Below are 19,328 nucleotides of genomic sequence, written 5' to 3'. Positions count from 1 at the left end.
CAAGCTATGCCTTCAAACTCTGTAGTAATGCAAACCCTTATTCCTAAGTTGATTTTAAGGAATTTTGTCACAGTGATGAGAAAAATAATTAAAACAGACCCTGAGATGCCTTATGCGGGAAAGATGTCTGCACCCCCATTCATGCTAGTCTGTTTATCGCCCTAACATCTCCTAAAGTAGCTGTGAGCCTGCTGGAAAGGAAGAACTTTGAGAGTCTGAGCAGCAGCACCTCTTCCTTGCCACATTCCACTCACAAAGGGCCTTGAGGTAAAACAGGAATTTTTAGTGTCACCCCAACCAAACAGTTATAGGTGCAAAGCTCCAAAAAAAAAAAAAAAGGTCTCAGGAACCTCCATGGGCACAGGCTGTCAGGGAGGGAGGGTGTTGGAGGATGCATGTGGGCAGAGAATTGGGAAAGTATGAAGACCCACCCAGTTCTGACTACAGGTACTTAAATTAGCATTCTGGGGGAGAGAAGTAGGCAAGGGCTTAAGAAAGCAAGGGTGGGGGGAGACAGAGAGACAGAAAGACAAACAGAGATAGAGACAGAGACAGGACAGAGAGACATAGACAGAGAGTGAGACACAGAGAGAGACAGAGAGAGAGACCGAGACAGAGAGACCACATCAGAAAAAAAAAAAAAAAAAAAAAAAGAAGAAGAAGAAGAAGAAGAAGGAAAAAAAAGCAGCTGCAATGTGTCCTAATTTGGAGAACCGGGCCACATTACCATGGCAACTCTGAATCGCCACAAGGCAGCCAGGCATGGCTTTAAACGTTGAGTTAAATAGTTTAACTATGAAGAAGAAAGAAACGGATGTAGAGGGCTTTAAAAAGAAAGAAAGGCCTGCAGCCTGCAAGAGGTCCAGAAAGAGATGCTGTCCAGGCCTGGCTGGATTTCAACTGAGATTTCAAACAGTGGGGCTGAGGGTTCCATTCTGGATCTTCCGTCTCTGCTCTGGGCAGGGTGGAGACTGGGCATGTGTATATAGTTAACCTGCACCTTAAGAAAGATTTCCCTAAATGCATGTGGATGCCAACCTAGGACTTCTCCAGGCATCAGGGTGACCCTCAGAACTACTGCCCAAAGTCAAACCTGCACATCACTCTGAGGCCTCGTTCATGGAGACACAGGACACTGTGGTCTCCTAAGGGCAAGGGGTACTGAGACCATAGAGGGCTAATCAAGGTAATGATGCAACTGCATCTGTAACCTATACCCAGAACACTGGCTGGGAGCCCTGGGCTATGGGGGGAGGGCACATTTCACTTGTATAAAACAAGAAATTGAAAGTCACCTAGAAACCACACCTTCATGAAGCTGCACCCTGTGGGATGCTTTCAGATGTAGGTAGCGATGACAGCAATTTGGGAAATAGTTTTCAAAGTGGCTGTGGACCTTTGGAAAACATGAATTAGCATATGAAACTGTTCTTCCATCTGGAACATTAATGACTCAAATCACATACTTAATGCTCAACATTTTGTTTTACCTGGCAAAAAGGCCCTCGACCTCCTTGCCTACCACAGTACTTTTGATCTTCTGCTATTAAAAACAAAAATCTCTCTTTCCTTGCCTACCCTATCATCCCCTCCTCTAGAGGGACCCGGGATCTCCTGTGGCAGCTGAGGGAACTATGTGACTGCCACGTAGGATCAAACCTAACCACGAGATCAGTGAATGGCTCCAGGCCACAGATGTCAGACGAGGGAATTGCGTGTGTCACAGGCAACTGGACAAGTTCCCAGATGACACTGGGTTGGAGAGTGCATTTTCCTTGTAGCTGAACACCAGTGTCCACTGAGAATCCACCCCACCAACACTGCCCAGAAGCCTACCGTGTCCCTCTCATGGCCAAGACTCAAGACAAATGTCACAGAACCCATGGGAAGCCTTCCTGGGTCCCGTGATGAATGAAATCAGGTCTTTCCCACTGTGAACTCCCTTTTCTGAGCCTTTCCCTGCCACCTAGCATGGACCTTTTATTAAGTCATGTCCCCAACTCTTTACTTCTTCCATCCTCCAACCAGCTCTCCTGTGCATGACCATTGAGAGGGTTGGATGAAGCATCTATTGAGTAGGGCCTAATGGCCAGCAGCAAGAAGGGCTCCCTGTCTCTCCAAGCACTGTGCTAGGCACCCGGGCATTTGTTTCACTGGCAAGATTGGCATTATCTGTCTAACTGAACAGTGCAGAACCTACCTCTCCCAAAGGTTATGTCATTTCCTAAGTCAAAACTTGTAGGAGCCACCAAATCCAATTCGATGCTCAAATTCACTACTTTTGGTCTCTGCTGTCTTCTCAGTGGGGCCTCAAATTGCCCCACAGAAGCATGGAGTAGGCAGAGTGACTAAAAGGTGATGATTCCACGGGAGTGCTAAAGACAAGGAGTGCACGGATTGTGTGTATTTACTTATAGGCCTCTCCCGTGGTGGGGAGCTGGCTGGTAGGAAACAGGGAACTAGCTAAGGTGTTCCATCTCCAGCCTCTCATTGAGCTTCTGTGGCTAACTGCCTTTCAGATAAATATAATCAAACATTTGGTGAAGGGGAAATATCATGCCATGTATCCCTTGACCTTACATAGTACTGGTTGTCTCTAGGTAAGTTTCTGAGTCAACCAGAGATGTGACTGTTCAGGAGAGGCAACTATGGAAAAGGGAAACTACTTGATTCTCAGTAAAATTAAAAGAGTAAGTGTCTCCATAGCAGAGGGGCACATTACAAAAACTGGACTGATGAATGCTTACGTAAGAAAAGTAGAAAGGCAGCTACAAAGTCAGGATTAAATTTTTGTTCTGGATTGTCATGGTACCACAAGCCTCCATGATTGGCGCTGGGGAGTCAGAAGCAGATGGGTCTCTGTGAGTTCAAGGCCAACCTGGTCTGTATGGCAAGTTCCAGGCCAGCCAGGACTGTATAGCAAAGGTTTGACTCTAAAGTTATGAACACAACCAGAAAGAACCCAAAGCATCCATGAGAAGAAGCTAGCAATAAATCCATTGGGACCCTTCTCACTGACACTCTTGGCTGCCTCATTCACTGAAGAGACAACCTCTAATTGAAAAATCCCCATTTCTGAAAAATCTTCCAGCTCCGTTGGATTCCTACTCTGGCACTGTTTTGCTCACCAAGCTCCTATCTTCCTTTTTCACTTCCCTGGTTCTTTTTTCTGCTCCTCTGTTGAATTAACCTGCACTTTAGGAATAATAGAATTACACCGCATTGTTTCTACACATTACCTAAATGGCTTCTTGTGATTATGGTGCCAACCTTTTGGACTCAGCATCCTGCTGTCTGTTTCTTCTCCCCCGCCACACCCCTGATCATATCTTCTTTCTCTCCCATCACCCCTTCAAAGAGTGACAGTATCATGCCACCTAGCCCACTGGTCGGTTGTCACTGATGATCCAGTATGACACAGAGAACCTCTAACATGGCCTTGAAGGTTTGGGCCAGAGAAGATGGAGTAGAGGGCACAGTTGGAGAAGACAGATGTTCTGCTCAGGAGATGATTGTTGTTTAAGTCTCCTGCCACACTGTAGACATGTTAGGGCACAGAGCCTGACTCCTCCCCAGCTTAATACTATCCCAAGCACTCCAGTGCTTGCAAACCTCACATTCATAGATAATCTGATCTACTGGGAAGTCCCTATCTAGGAGAAAATAAAATCCCAAGTATCTTAGCAAGGCACCCAATATCTGATCCACATTTTGTAATTTGTTCTGCTGACACATGGCCACAAGATGCCACCAAGGACTCTTCTGAGTCTATACTTCTTGATCAGACTCTAGTTAAGCCAGCCTTGGCACAGAAAGCGTGCCTGTGGACAGCAGTGAATGAAGCCACAGTGGTCTCTGTTGCAGCACGGCCTACTGGCTTTCCGTCATCCAAAATGGCAAGCATGGTGTACACAGAACAGAGTGGCTTTAGTGACTAACTTACACAGGAGCAATCTGTGGAATAGTCTTCCCGATGACGGGAATCTGAAAGGGGTCCAGCCAAATTAAACATAACTAAACACACAATCATCGTGGCAAAAATTTTTGAATCGTTTAGATCCCTTCTAACCAGAGCCATACATGTACCGAAACGCTTGCACAATGCTGAGAGCTGAGCAAAGCCCTCTCGTGGACCTCATTTGAATCATGATGTCATCCATTATCATCTGATGGACAGAGAAAATTTGGCTCATAAAAGTCCAGGGACTTGGCCAAAGCTTTGCAGCCAACAGGAGGCACAGCCAAAGCGAAGAGCCAGGTGTCAGGGAATGGTCTTGTGACTTCACCTCAAACTTGTGCCATGGTAGTGCACAGTCCTCAGAGAAATGAGGTCAAACACAGGAAAAGCCCCCAAAGAACCAAGACTAATTCACATACTAAAACAAACCTATACCACCCATTCAATATTGAAAATTCATCTTCAGTGACTAATAACCTGTCACCTATTTTAATGGATCAATAGAGTCAAATAAGGAAGATATATGACTATCCGTCATATAAGGAAAGGTTCAGAAGCCCTCCGTGTCTCTCTGAAGAGCAACTGGCCATTAATGGCTGCTTGGGAAGGGGGCATCAGTTTCTTCAGTGATGTAGCCACTGGTAAGTTTTTGTGCTCCAGTAGATAACCCCATAGGCATGACAGGCAAGCAACACTTAGGACAGATCCAGATCAGAGCGGGTTAGAGTGGATGCCATCAAAAGACATTACACAGATGTATGACGTTGTCAAAGGATGCATTTTAAGATAAAAAGATCATAGAAAACCTACATCTGTATATTTATCCATATTTTCCTGAGAACTATAGTATAGATTTATACCTGAATATCTCAGAAGAAAATGTAATGCTTCTCCCCCACATGGCTGGGGAAAAGTGGGCAGATCATCTAATGAAAGACCAGAGCTCTTGCCTTTTGATTAGCAGGGAAGGCTCCTCCTCATCTCTGAGAGGATATTGTGCATGCCACCACAGGCAGGCTGTGTTGCTCTGTTTCATCTTGTTCCTCTCAGTTCTGCCCCACTGCACGCTCCTATATCACCAGGGCCAGAGTCCCTCCCTCTGCGACTTTTTCACTTGATCTAAACTGAAGCTTGTCACAGACATACAGTCAGAAAACAATTCAAGGTCAGCTCGTAGGAAGGCAACACGGCAGAATAAGTCAGCTAGACTCCCAGAGCCGAGAGCAGAGTCTTGGATGCTTCTGCAATGTTAAGAAACAACTGTGTGTGCCTTTAATGCAGGGAGACTCTTGTGATTGGAAACCAGAGGCACCTAGTTAAAGTTTGACAGACATTCAATGTGTCTGAACCTCACTATAAAACTTCTATAAAACTGGGGTATACTTCCTTCCTAAGAGTATAAGAAAACCAAGCAGTTTTATAGATGCAGTTATCAATTTGCAGAATACAAACATAATTCTTGAAATAGAGTAAAAAGAATGCAGCCATTTTCAATTTAGACAATGTATCACCTATTACATGTGAAATAAACTAAATATTTCCTCAGTGATTTATTTTTTTAAGGACACTAAATAGCTGCTTTTAAAAAATGCAATGCCTATAGGGCTTTTGTCCTCTCTGAATTTTGAATAGATTGCCCTAAGATAAATATACATATATATTTCTTAAAAGTCAATGCAAAAGAAACTCTTTCAGTTTGATTCTCCAGAGACCAGAAGCAAGAAGAAGAAAAAGTGTTTTTCACTCTTGGTATGAATAATGCCCTATATTCATACCTTTATTAAGTAATCATAGTTTTCCACTCTTTATAAATAGACATTGTAGCAACATGAGAAAACGGTACATCAATGAACTGTTACAATATTAACTCAAAGCAAGGAAATGAACCATTTTTCTTAGCCCAAGCAGCCTACTTGTGGGTGAGTGCCAGAATCCTGTTGGTTTTTTTTTTTTTTTTTTTTTTTTTTTGATCCCGAGGACAACTAGATCTGCTCCTGGGGATGCCATTCTCCTCTTACAGATGACGAAACTGAGACCCAGTAAAGCACAAAATGTGTTCAGGTTTGCTCAGCTAGCCATCACAACCCTGGCAATCTTATTTGGCTTTGTTAAAACCTCTAATGGACAGTACGAAAATTAACGATTCTAATTCTCACACAAGCCTCCTTCCCTTTGCAAAACATTTTGAAATAATTATTGTATTTATGGATTCATTTTACACCCCAGTATCCAGGCCCCTCAGTCCCTTCTCCAAGAGCTCCTCCCAGACTCCCTCTTTCCCTTAGCTACTGAGAAGGGCAGTTTCCCGAGGCTCTCACCCCACCCTGGTACATCAAGTCTCTGTAGGACTAGGCACAGGCTAGTGTCACCAATGCAGCCCAGTCGGGGGACCAGGATCCACAAACAGGCAACAGATTCGGTGACAGTCCCTGCTCCAGTTGTTGGGGGACCAACCTGAAAACCAAGCTGCACATCCACTACGTATTAATGGGGGGGGGGGCAACCAAAGTGCAAGACAATTCTGAAATCACCTTTCCACTAGGAAGTTGTGTCGAGATTTTCCTCTCTCAGATTATTGATGACGATGTCACCACCTACAGAAATAAAAGGCTCAAGAAAGCCAAGGCAGAACATCGATCACATTCCCCTTTTGCTCATGCACCATCAGGTTGTCACTGAAGGAGAGGATGACATACCACCAGAAGCTTTCTGTAACACTCTCTGTCACCCTGTTATTTCTGTCACGGAAGCAGGAGATGTGCACTGCCCCTTACCTGTCAGGCTGGACACCAACAGTTCAGGGGGCACATCTGGAGTAACATCCTTTAGAAGTAATTTGCACAGAAACGCTACCTCTGGTTACAATGCTTCCTAAACCATGGTTCAATGGCAAGCCCTAATAGAATTAACATCGGCCCACAGAGACATGAAAACAGTAACAACATCAATGACAGCATGGCACCCACGTGGTACAGTGAGGTGTGTTCAATTTGAAGGGGCATCCCACATCCGACATCACTCTCTTTCTGGTTGTAATTCCTCCAGTACCCCTTTGTTAAGGAAGGCACGGAGCGGTGGAGGAACTTGTTAAAACCGCCAATGGACCATATAAAGATTAAAAATTCAATTCTTCGGCCACTAATATGAGATTAGCAATTTGGGAATTAGGAGGCTAGGAAACTTGGTCTGCACTCTCACCAAGACTGAAAGGCTTCCAGCAGAAGACCAGTGAGGGACTCTGAGTACAGAAGATGGGGTAAAACTTTGTTCACAGTCTTTCTCCACCCCCAAGTCAGGGATATTTGAATTAAGTCTCCCTGGGTGTTTACTATGTAATCCTGAACATTTGGTTTTAATTCTGTGCTTCCATTTCTCACATTCAGGACATCGGTGACAGCCAAGTACTGCTACCCTCTCCAGAAGTTCAGATAGGCTTTCTTCTTAGAGTTCCGAGGTAAGCCCTTCGAGTGTCCAAGCTGGTCACACACACTGCACACATGCACATTACACACATGCGCAGTGCTGCAAACTTGGACCCAATCATCTGACTTCTGCACCATCTTCTCCTTTGCTACAGGATTCTGCACATTAGCCCTGAGTCCAGCCCTGCTTCTGTTCTCTATCTTGAACATCACCACTGTGTCTTCAGTGATTTGTACCAGGCATAAGCCCTAATGGATACCCAATTATATTTACTGAATGAATGAATTAATCCCAGGCCACTTTCCCGGGCATTAATTACAAGCTAATTTGATGACATTATCAAAATATTGACACTTCTGTGAAAATGGGGCTGAAGAGCAAGCTGGCAGGGACTGTTCTTTATGGAAAGAGGGTAAAAGTGATGACTTTCTATCCACAAAAGAGCTGAGTAAACTCGAATGATCTGGCTTGACCAAAGCCCTGGTGCACGTGGGCGTTCTGAAGACCACCATCTTCCTTTACCACTGCTTTTCTGATTGGCTGACTATTGGGATGTTGGGGTGGTGAATTTTTCCTTTTGGAGAATATTTGTTTTGCTCTTATTCTAACAATGCATTAAAAATAAAACTCTGATCCAAGGAATAAGACCTTATAAATTCCATTGTATTGTCCATTTTATTAAGCAGGATCCACACACATTGTACCCAAGGCTATACATATGTGTGCAAAAAGTCACACAAATACACACATCCACATTTATGCATATGACCACTCACATGCACACTCACACAAGTGGACACACATATGACACACAAATCCACACATGCACATACATGCATACACATCACATTCTTTAAGATATGGGCATGTAACCGATTGCTTATTACAACAAAAATGATCTTTTAGCCCGCTGTGCAAATGCTTTCAGGTAGACATTCATTTTGCCACAGTTTTAATTTCTGTCTGTGTGTCTCTGTCTCGGTCTTTGTCTCTGTCTCTATCTCTGTTTCTGTCTCTATGGTGTGTGTCTTTGTGTGTGTGTGTGTTCCAGTTTAAAAGCTTCCTAAAGGTAAAGATTAGATATGTGTGTTTTTATAAAGTGTCTGGGCCTTCAGGCATCACAGGATATTAAATCCATGCAACAGGATTTTTAGGAACACTGCAGAGGTTGTGGCGTAGCTTAATTCCAAGAACACGGAGAATTTGCTACATATTAAACAGCCAGGAAACTGTGAGCGAAAGAAGCACCAGGATTCCGGCAGCCATGCAACATGGTTAGTAATGTTTTTGAAAGAGTCTTTATAAAGAAAAGCAGGTACAAGTTGAAAATCTATCAAAATACCATCTTTGCAGAGTCAAACACAACTCAGATATTTATACTTTGTTTACAACCAATCACAGACATGTGTCATATTACATTGGCGAGGGTTTCTCTTTCTGTTTATGCTTGTGGATTTTATTTACACCACCCAGTGTAAAGTGACATTTAATACCCATTTCAGAGCCACTGTCATCAAAATATATTTCAGCCTACATTCAACAGCTCTGGAGGAGGCCAAAAATGCAGTGCTTTTTCTCCTCATTATCACCTCGGTAAGGGTCTCTTGCCAGGACCTGGCTAAGAGCACCTATCTGACAAAGCTTAATGAAGTGTTAATGAAGGCAAAATGTCCCAGGACATCTTGGGCTTTGTTCTGAAAAGGTTCAAGTGCATCCTGGGAAAAAGCTTTTGGGGTGGTTCTTTTTGCCCCCTAAGAGAAGATGGCATAGTTCAGGAATAAGAACAAGGTCAGTTTGCTATCCTTGGCTCCTGTGGTCTGTGTGGGCCTTTGCCTATGAATTCTGCCCTATATGTCTGCCCAGACTTTCCAATATGACTTTTGCTCTTAAGAATGTAGACTCCATACATACAGTTTTGTTTGTTTGTTTGTTTGCTTGCTTGCTTGCTTGCTTTTCTGGAGTACCTTCTTGATTTCCCTGTTCTCTTTCCTTTTACCAAAAACTCATCAGCCGATATCAATACAGAATTTCTTTAAACAAACCTCCTATCACTCATCTGAATACCGTTCAGCATGGCCTTAAGTGCAGGGCTGGAAGACCGTTTCCAGCCCTCCTCCTAAAGTGTAGACTCTCTCCACTTCATGCACCTCATTTCACTTCTTGGCATCTTGGGGGATGATAGGGATGGATTCTGACTCAGAGGACTGCAGACTCACAGTTCCACTTGGCACAAACAGGAGAACCAAATTAAGGCAAAGCCTATGCATACACTTTGAAAACTATGAAGAATCGTGCGATGTGTATGTACTTATTGTCCTTTGAAATCTCCATTTCTGTCCACAAGTGGTTTCTTGCCAACTGTTCTTCCAAGCACAACCTCTCGGCTGCGCATCCATTTCTCTACACTCACAAGTCTCCTCTTCCAAGTGGCTTAGTTAGAGGAACTGTCCACATGAGGATGGAAGGCGTACCTACATTAGTTATTTTCTGTTGCAATGATAAAAATTCTCTGATAAAGACAGTTTAAGGGAAAAAAGGACTTGCGTGGGGTCACTGTCCCAGAGGGATACAGTCATTGTGGGATAGGAAGAACTGCAACAGATACAAGAGGCTGGCTGGTCACACTGTGTCTGAATTCAAGAAGCTGAACATAAACAGCAAGTGGGGGGCAGTCTAACTAGCCTCAAAAGCCCACAATCCCCATAAACAGTGACACCTGCTGGGGGCCAAATTTGCAAACATGTGAGCCTATGGGGGACATGTAATACTGAAACTACTATAATATCCTTGATAGAGAAATGAAAAGGGCTACCTTTAGCCTGCAAAAAGGAGGTGAGATACAGCCACAGAGAGTATGTCTTTTGGTTGCCAAAAAGATCTCCATCAAACAGTCTGTTTTATCCAAAGGAGAAAAAAAAAAAAAAGAGAGAAAGGAAAAATCAAGAATTTACTCCAGGAAAGCCACGCAAACAAATAAAACTTTCCATCTGCCTATTTATGATTACCATAAATCCAGACAACTCCAAAATATATAGGCCAAAAATCTATAAAGTGGAAATTTTTAGCAATATCTGGCTTATTTTATTAATATACAGTCAGTTACCTCAGGCCACAGTAGACCCCATCCTAATTCAGGCTTCACACACCTTTATCCTCAGCTGTAGGCCAGAGAGAGGAGAGAAGCCATCCATCATTGCTAACGTCTTTCAGACTTTGAGTAAGCAGAGAAGACTGGTACCTGGGGTTAAAGTCCTACTGGAGCCTGACCTGGTAGTCTAGGGAATCAGGCCAGCTCCCGGAGAGATCTGAGGCAAGACACTTCATCTTTCTTGGCTCAGCAACCTCCCCTGTGAAATAAGGGCATTACACTAACGTCTGAGGTGCCCTCCAGGCTGAGCAGTCTTCCACACAGGCCAGCAAGACAACATGCCTTCTAAACTTCATTCAAAGGTGAGAAGTGGGAGATCTTTGGAATGGAGATAGAGTGTCCTCCTAGAAATCCATTTTCTTTCTCTTTGTACACTCTGAATACCCAGTCATAAAACCAGTCAGCAAGGATGTAAGCTCAAACTCAAACTTAGACCACACATCTTCCTGTGGCACCACAGATCCACATTTGCTTTGTCTAGTTCTAATCTACTCTCTGTGAGTTCACCCTTTTTAAATGACTTCCTCTGTATCCTTTGTCACCTCCTCTTCAATCAGCATCGTGTGCTTTTAGATATTGGGTAAGAATCAACTGGAATTGGTTACAACCTCAAGGTCTTCATTCTCAAATCAAGACAAGAAGGCCATGATAGATAGCCATGGCTGGTTATAAAGCAAGGAATCTTAGCTTGGTAGGTCAGCACAGAAAAACTCTTTCCCTGTAATCTGTAATGCCTCTAAATGAATGTTCCCATTTAACCAGAGAAAGCAATTCAAAAAAAAAAAAAAAAAAAAAAAAGAATGAAGTCCCTCAAAAACTAAAAACATCAATTAGTACCTGCTCTATGATGTTTCTTGTATAACACACACTTTATTTCATTATTTGTGTGCATATGTATCTGTGTCATGATGGAGGTGGTGGTGGTGGTGGTAGTGGTGATAATGGTGTGTGTGTGTGTGTCTATGTTTGTGCATGTGTATATTTGTTTGCAGTAGTGATGCTATAGGTACATTTATGTGTGTAAGTGCACATGCTCAGTGTGTTTATATATGTGTATGTTATAGGTACACCTATGTATGCAGGTACACATGTTCAGTGTGTATGTGTGTTACAGGTATACCTATGTGTGTAGGTGCCCATGCTCAGTGTGTGTATGTATGTGTATGTTATAGGCACACCTATGTGTGCAGGTTGGACATACTCAGAGAACTAGGAGGCATTTTCTCAATAATTCTCTACCTTATTTCCTTTGGGATGGTGTCTCTCACTGAATCCATAGCTTGTACGGATTTTACTTTTTAGCTATGCTGACTAGCCCAGTGATCCTCCTGTCTCTAGCCACACACACTGCCGAGATTTTAGGCCCTTGTGCCCATGGCAGCTTTATTACACAGATGCTGAAATGCTAAATGTAGAACCCCATGCTGGTGCAGCAAGTCCTCTGACTGACTGGGCCTCCTGTCTTCAACACACATTATGTTTTGAATAAGAGCCTACCCGTTTGCCCTCCATTTTAAATGCTGGTAATATTTACATCTATTTTTATTTAAACATAATAAGTATGACGGACTATTGTCTTCCAGTTTCTTGGCAAATGAAAGTTAGACTCCCAGGTCTCCTTTACGTTCCTTCCAACCTCAAGCCAACCATTCCCATGCCCAGGATGTCTGCTTATACATTTCAATTTTTCTATTGTATACCTCAGACACTGGCGCTAGTACCTACAAGAAACATACCGACAAGAAATGCCCAGGTATGCTGGTGTACACTTGTAATTCTAGAAACGGGAGGCAGAGACAGTGGGGATCAGGAGTTTGACGTTACACTTGAGTCCAAAGTCATACTGTACCATATGAGACCCCATTTCATTCTCTCCCATTCAACAAAAAGAATGAATTAGAAAAATAGCCAGAACCTGAGGCCATTCGTCTGGGACTGAATTCCATACACTCTATATTGAACATGAACTCTTTGCAGACTTTAAAAGATATTTAATTATAAGATATTTGAGAAATTATAAGGAATTTGTCTGCAAAAATCTCAATATTAGGTTTAGCTAGATATCTGCGTAATTTATTAATGAGGTCACTCATCAAGGTTCAGCATTGGCCCAGACACCCACTAAGATTGACTTGAGAACGTGGATGTGGTCATTGGAGCTCACCTATGCCACAGTGTCAGGGATCCTATAGGATCCTATAGAGAGAAGACATATGCCCTTGGATGGCCTCATTCAATTCCAAGCTCTAACCAATGCAATCAACTTGCCACAGCCTCTGAAACCGAAGTGCGACAGCTCCAGCAGGCAAGAGCAGACCACCTGGGAAGGTCAAACTGTGCCAGGTCCAAAGGTAGGCCACCGTGGGCATGGCCACCGAAAAAATGAGGCATGGAGATGGCTGTTTGCACCACAGAAAGTGTGTCATGAGAAAGAGTGGGTCACGGAGACAGAGAGAAGCAAGGAGAAGGAACGAAACTAACTTATGAACCAGGAGTGAGATGACAGGGTGGGAAGTAGGTTACAGAGAAAGGAGAGGACAGAGAACATACACAGGGAATTGTGGAAGACTCAGAGAGAGTCCCCACCAAGAGCTCGGTCCATGGGACATCAAAGGGCATCTGGGACAGTCTGCAGAAGGCACTATTGTCACCTTCTCTATAAGGAGGAAGTTAAAGTGAGCCCAAATTAATTCATCAACCTGGGTTGCATTCTGATTTCTCTCTTCCCCACCTCTCTGAAGGAGCCTCAGAAACTCAGTTGCCTCAATGGGGCTACTGCTGTCTCAGGCTTCCCAGTGGGCTCTGGATTATTTTCCCCACTTGGCTAAAAATGACTGACCCATCTCTGCAAGCAGCCCAGCCGAGTGCAGGGCTTGTGGTCAGGTTATTTGCAGACCTCAAGAAAATACCTTCTGTTTTAAACACATAGCTCCCTAATAAGCATGCAAGGCATCTGAGATCACCTTATCACTATGTCTTTCAATAAGTCAGGCTAGAAGTATCCATGAAACGGGTCACACTATCACTACATCTATTTATTTAGACCCTGGCGAAGAATCAGTCAATAGATGATCTGACCTTAGTGTAAGACAAAGACCCACAAGGCAAATGGCTGAGGCTATATGGGAAACAGATCTGGGACTGAATTATACAGTGCTTTATGGGGAAGCCCTATTGGTGGGCAAGGGAAGGAAGGCAGGGTCTGAGGAAGGGGCAGCCAAGAGACAGAGAGAAGCTACTGGCTAAAAAGGGCAGAGTGAGTTGTCAAAAATGAAAGGAGCAAATATGTAGTTTGCAAAGCAGTAGGAATGCATTCCCTTTCAATTGCCTCTTCTCCAGGGCTAACAATCCAGATACCATGGCAGCAGGGTTGGCCACACTGCTTGGGTGTTGGAGAACATATAAGCAAGTGCTGTTAACACCTTCGTGCCATTACCTGGATGTCAAGGAACTAGCTGCAGGTACTGGCAAGTCCTAGAGTCTCTAAACCCATGCTATAGTACCCCTGCAGGTCTCTCGAGAACAGAAAAGGGACAGGAGAGAAGGGGCCTTCCCAATGCAGTACCCAGAGAGCTGCACTGTGTCCTTAAACACTCTCTTTGTTACCAGCTCATTCTTGCCAGGCTAATCTGGTCTTCTCTCGGGACAAGCTGAAGTCACACCACCACCTGTTCACTGTCACCGGCCTTTCCCTCCTTTTTTCTAGTGAAACTTCCTGTGGCTCCCCGAAACCATAGGTTCCAAGGAGAGAGCTACATGGCTTTCCCCAATCACACTGTTGCTATTGATGTAACCTCAGAGAAGAGCTGTGAGCAGGGGCTGGGACCAGAAGAGTATTTCTGTCCCTGAGCTCCGTCTGACACAGATTATCCTTCTCTGGGAAAACGCCTTTGCAGGCAAGCAGGATGAGGAACAGGATGCTGACCACCCCTCTGGTCCTGCTGTAGAGCAGCTTGTTGTGAGTCCTGCTGTTCAGCCTGTGCCCCATCCACAGCTCTGCATGACAACGACAGGACCTGCTGCTGTCACTGCTGCTGAGCATCTGCTGATGGCCTGAATGGTCAGTTCCCTCACGCCTTCCTTGACTGGTCCTGAGAATGCCTGCCCTCCTACTTTCTGTCTGAATTCCTCAACCGTGGGCTCTGGCTTGCAGACTTAGTCTTTTTCTGCTCCCAGTACCTGGTCTGCATCCGGACCCTCTGATATATCCATTCAGAGGGGCACAAGGGGGTATAGTCTCTGGCAGAGACTCCAGGCAAGCAGCCAGCCTGGGGCCAGTGGGAAGAGAATTATTCATAGGATCACAGATGTTTGAGATGAAAAGAACACGCAAAAACACATCTCACTTATCCATCGCACCTTGCAATGTAGGCTCCTGTCCAAAATCACATGCTCTGTTCCCATCTGCGAAGCATCTATCATCATGAACAAATACGCACTAAGTGAGCCTTGTGTCTTCTGCTTCATCCCAGTCAAGGGGAGGAGATGGGCCTTTTCCTTTGAATAGGGCTCACACACTGTGTGAGAGATTTGCCTTTCAGGCTCATTGCCTGAGTACACCCAGAGAGCTAGCCCACCCCTTGACATGGATTACTTTCACACCTGAATATGCTACTTTTACCCATGAACAGAACTGAACATCAGAGAAACAAGCAAGCAGGGTGTACACTGAAAACCTAGCAGAGGCAGGTACTGGTGGGGGAGGTCGGAGGTAGCTCCTCTAGCTGATAAGGGGGTCTGGAACAATGTGACAAGAGTAATGGATAATTCTCTAGAGCTAGCCAACAGTAGGAAGGAAGCATGTAGCCAATAAGCCAAGACCTCAAGTCATTTCAAATAGGTACAGGTGAGGTAAGGGCACTGTTTGACTTTCTTTGCATCCCATCTTCAAACTGGAAGCTTAGACCTTCAATCAGTGTCTATTTGAATCCATTTTTCCCTGACACACAACATGGTAGGAAAAAAACAAAAAAAAAAAAAAAAAAAAAAAAAAAAAATCAAAAACCCTCAAATCCAGAACCATTACAACAGGCAAACCTCCAGGGTTTGCTTAGAAATGACAAAACCTGAAGGGTTGTAGAGTCTGAGGTCCACTCTTGTGGGTGAAGATCTCCGAGAGAATGAGTGCTCCCATGCTGATCCCTGCTGGTCTAGTGCTCCCATGCTGATCCCTGCTGGTCTAGTGCTCCCCTGCTGATCCCTGCTGGTTTAGTGCTCCCATGCTGATCCCTGCTGGTCTAGTGCTCCCCTGCTGATCCCTGCTGGTCTAGTGCTCCCCTGCTGATCCCTGCTGGTTTAGTGCTCCCCTGCTGATCCCTGCTGGTCTAGTGCTCCCATGCTGATCTCTGCTGGTCTAGTGCTCCCATGCTGATCCCCGCTGGTCTAGTGCTCCCATGCTGATCTCTGCTGGTCTAATGCTCCCAAGTTGGTTTCTACTGGCCCAGGCCTAGGGCTAGAATGGCTGCTCTAGATCCTTTCCCTCCAACTACCTTCTGTGTCTTGTCACCTCAGTCCTACTCTTTCCTCTGAATTGTCTCTTGTTTTGACACTAAGATTCAAGTCCAGACTGGCTGAGTAAGGATGGGATCATTTTTACCCAAGTGGCACCTGGGAACCATCTAAGCAGTTGGGACATCCTCCAGCCAGATGCTAGCTGTTGTCCAAAGGCCAAGACCATGAGAATGTTCAAGAAGAGACAACATATACCAGCAAAATCGCAAGCTTTGGCTGCTCAGTCACCAATTCCAATTTCCATCCTGCCACCACGGGAGTGAAATCACAGACCGCCTGCCCTCCTAACCCTTGCCTCTTCACCTGTGAGTGAAGGCAACTGCTATGTCTGCTTCCAGCCTAATCTGTCATTTGAAGGTGAAACCGACTACCAACAAAGTACCAAGTGCACACGGTGTGTGCGGCCTCTGCCATTCAGAAGTGATCTAGCTTTTTGAACAAAAATCAGTATAAAGTTGACCTGTCCTAAAAATGCAGATCTAACCCACTGCAGGGTTTAAGATACACCTCAGAACTGTAGACCAAGGAGACCAAGTCCCTGATCAGCCTGTCCCTAAAACTGAAAGCCAGAGACTGTCATTGCCTTCCGATGGCTGATTTCCACCTTCTGGCTCCACAGGGCTTGCACCTTCTGCAGTGTCCTCCCCCCATTCTTCAGCTCCTCTTCCCATCTTCCTCTTTCTTCCCTTGGTTAAGAAGCCACACAAACACTTTCGCAGCGCCATATCCAGAAAGCTCAACCACCAAGCCCACACCTCTCACAGAGCTGTGTCACACTGTCGGTGCGCTGTGCTCTACTCTGCAGTAGCTCTCGGGAGTTACCGTGTCTCTGGACCCTTTGGGGAGATTTTTATGAAAACGACAATTAGTTCTTCTTTGCCCCCCAAAACCTTTACAGTTACAAGTCTTGGGTACGAAGCCAATAATTCTCTCTGAATATAATGATAAGATCTTGCTGAAAGGTTCAGGAATCTCTCGACAAAATGACTCCTCACATTCTACTACCACAGAAAAACTTCCTGCTGCAAATGTGAACAAATACAGGACAAACAGTCAGACTATATGCTGAGAGAGAGAGCCTTTGGAGCAGTCAACCCTAAGAGGGATGGGTGTATTTCTCCTTCACACCCCTCCACACAGGATCTGCTGAAGAGGAGGCAGAAAGAAAGAGTCAGAGGAGACAGCAGATGCCAGGGACACAACCACACAATGGATACACATATGAACTCACGGTGACTGTGGCAGCAATCACAGGGCTAGGACCAGAGTGAGTCTGCCACAAATGGGGTCCTAGAGCTGAGAGAAGAAGGGACACAAGCCCCATACCTAACCAAAAAGCTAATTCTTACAGACAGCCATTTGCAAATGAAAAACTCCAAAGGAGCCTCACTGGGAAAACAAATCACTTTTAAGGATAGGATCTGTGCCCAGCAGTAGATCAACACAGAATGAACTAGGTAGCATCCTTGGAGAGGCTTCCTTTCTTGATGTTAAGTCAGGTGTTTTTATGGGATTCTTGTGTGTGCAAATGTGTGCATCTCCGCATCTATATGGATTTCTCGTGCCTTGTCTTCGGTTCTTATTCTTGTTTTCTCATATTACGATTTTTAAATCTTCTTTTGTTTTATTATTATCCCTCAGCTACCTGTTTGCTTTCTGAGAGACAGAAAGGGTGTGGATCTGGATGGAAGGGGCAGTGGAGAGGGATGGAGAGGAGTAGGGGAGGGAAAAAGGTAATCAGAATATATCAGATAAAATATATCTTCAATAATAGAAAAAAATATTTTAGTTCAATTTAAGAAACAAAAGAGAATCTCTACCATGCTCTCAAAACAAACTATATAAACTGTATCAAACTCCTTTCTCCCTTTCTTCCTATTATTTTTACCTCATTCGTTTTAACTGCCACAGTTCCCTTAACTGATTTAAGCTATGTTGCTTTAGCTTTTGAGAGTTTATAATTTTACTTCAGGACAACTCAGGAATGGTAAAAGGATAAAAAGTGTGTGTGTGTGTGAGAGAGAGGGGGGGGGGAGAGAGAGAGAGAGAGAGAGAGAGAGAGAGAGAGAGAGAGAGAGAGAGAGAGAGAGAGAGTTGGGGGAAATTACATGAGCTGGAAGGAATTTGCAGACAGCCCATCTATCAAAGCCGAAGTGGGGGATACAGACGGAAGACAGTGGAAATAGGAGCAGGCAGTCCGAGTAGGAGGGAGGGGTGGGCGGCAGCAACATGCAGTGACAGTGAGCCTGACTTCCCATGAAGTCTGTTGTCCTGGCAACAGGATACTGAAAGGTTAAAGGCTGCTGTTCCTTACAACTCTACAGAGCATGTTGCCAAGACAACAGAATGCATCCAAAGCACATGGGGGCAGGTCATGTGGACTTGGGGGTGTGCCAGGAACCCTTTACTCAAGGCAGGCTACCTGAGCTGGCTAAGCCACTGCTCTGACTCCCATGATTAATGTCATCAATATTTATTTAAAAACTCAAAGAAACAAACAAAATACCCTGTGGACGTACCAGTCCTGACAGGTGACTTTTGATAACCGCCACTCCATTAAGAAAGAAAGAAAATGACACTGGGCTAAAACTATGTAGATACTAGTCCAGGAGTTGCTGAAGGACACCCTTAAAATGGAAACCCCAGAAATTATTTAGTGACGACAAAGCCAAACCACATGTTTCTAGCTGTCTACACACGTGTAACGTCTCCAAGGTCATGGACAAATTTTGTGAACAAAGTAAGGCCTAAGTGACCTGTAGAAATAGCAAAAGAAGAGCGTGCCTGACTTGACGAACTCATTCTGTTAGGAATAAGCCAGCCATCTACTTGCTAAGAGATGTACCAGGCAGAGTAACACGTCACAGTTATTTATATGTCGGACAGAAGCAAACCCTGAGGGACTGCAGGTGATCAGTCAAGAGCTTGGTCTCTGGGGCAGCAAAAGGCATTATCCCCATCAAAGAGATAAGGGAACGAAAACATCTATGTCACACAAAGAAGACCCTGCCTAGCCTAGAAAAACCAGAGCTCAAACTCACTGACTCCAACCCCCTGAACTATGCTAACTCCATCTGCAAGGCCAGTGCTTCAGCTTACATCACTCCCTTCCCATGCCTAGGAAGAATACAAAAATATCCAACTATATGCCAGGGTTCTTTGGTTCTATAAGATCTGGCCCCAGAGGACCTTATCAATCTAAGCCACGCTGACCTGCGACTCATCAAAACCCAACAAGAGTAAAAATAAAAGAACATGCTCCCACTTCAAGGCCTTCAAACCTGCTCT

The 19,328-nt window shown here is 44.6% G+C and overlaps 1 protein-coding gene across 1 annotated transcript in view; it reads right to left on the bottom strand.

Moving 5' to 3' along the window:
* The window catches only part of GRIN2B (glutamate ionotropic receptor NMDA type subunit 2B), a gene marked incomplete at both ends in the record, with an annotated part of 298,990 nt that overhangs the window by 266,758 nt on the left and 12,904 nt on the right, over positions 1-19,328 (bottom strand). The window lies entirely within an intron of this gene.

Source organism: Micromys minutus, assembly GCF_963924665.1.
Source record: "Micromys minutus genome assembly, chromosome: 3".
Lineage (NCBI taxonomy): Eukaryota > Metazoa > Chordata > Mammalia > Rodentia > Muridae > Micromys > Micromys minutus.
Note: the sequence above shows the minus strand (reverse complement) of the source record. Positions and strands in the feature narration are given on the sequence as shown.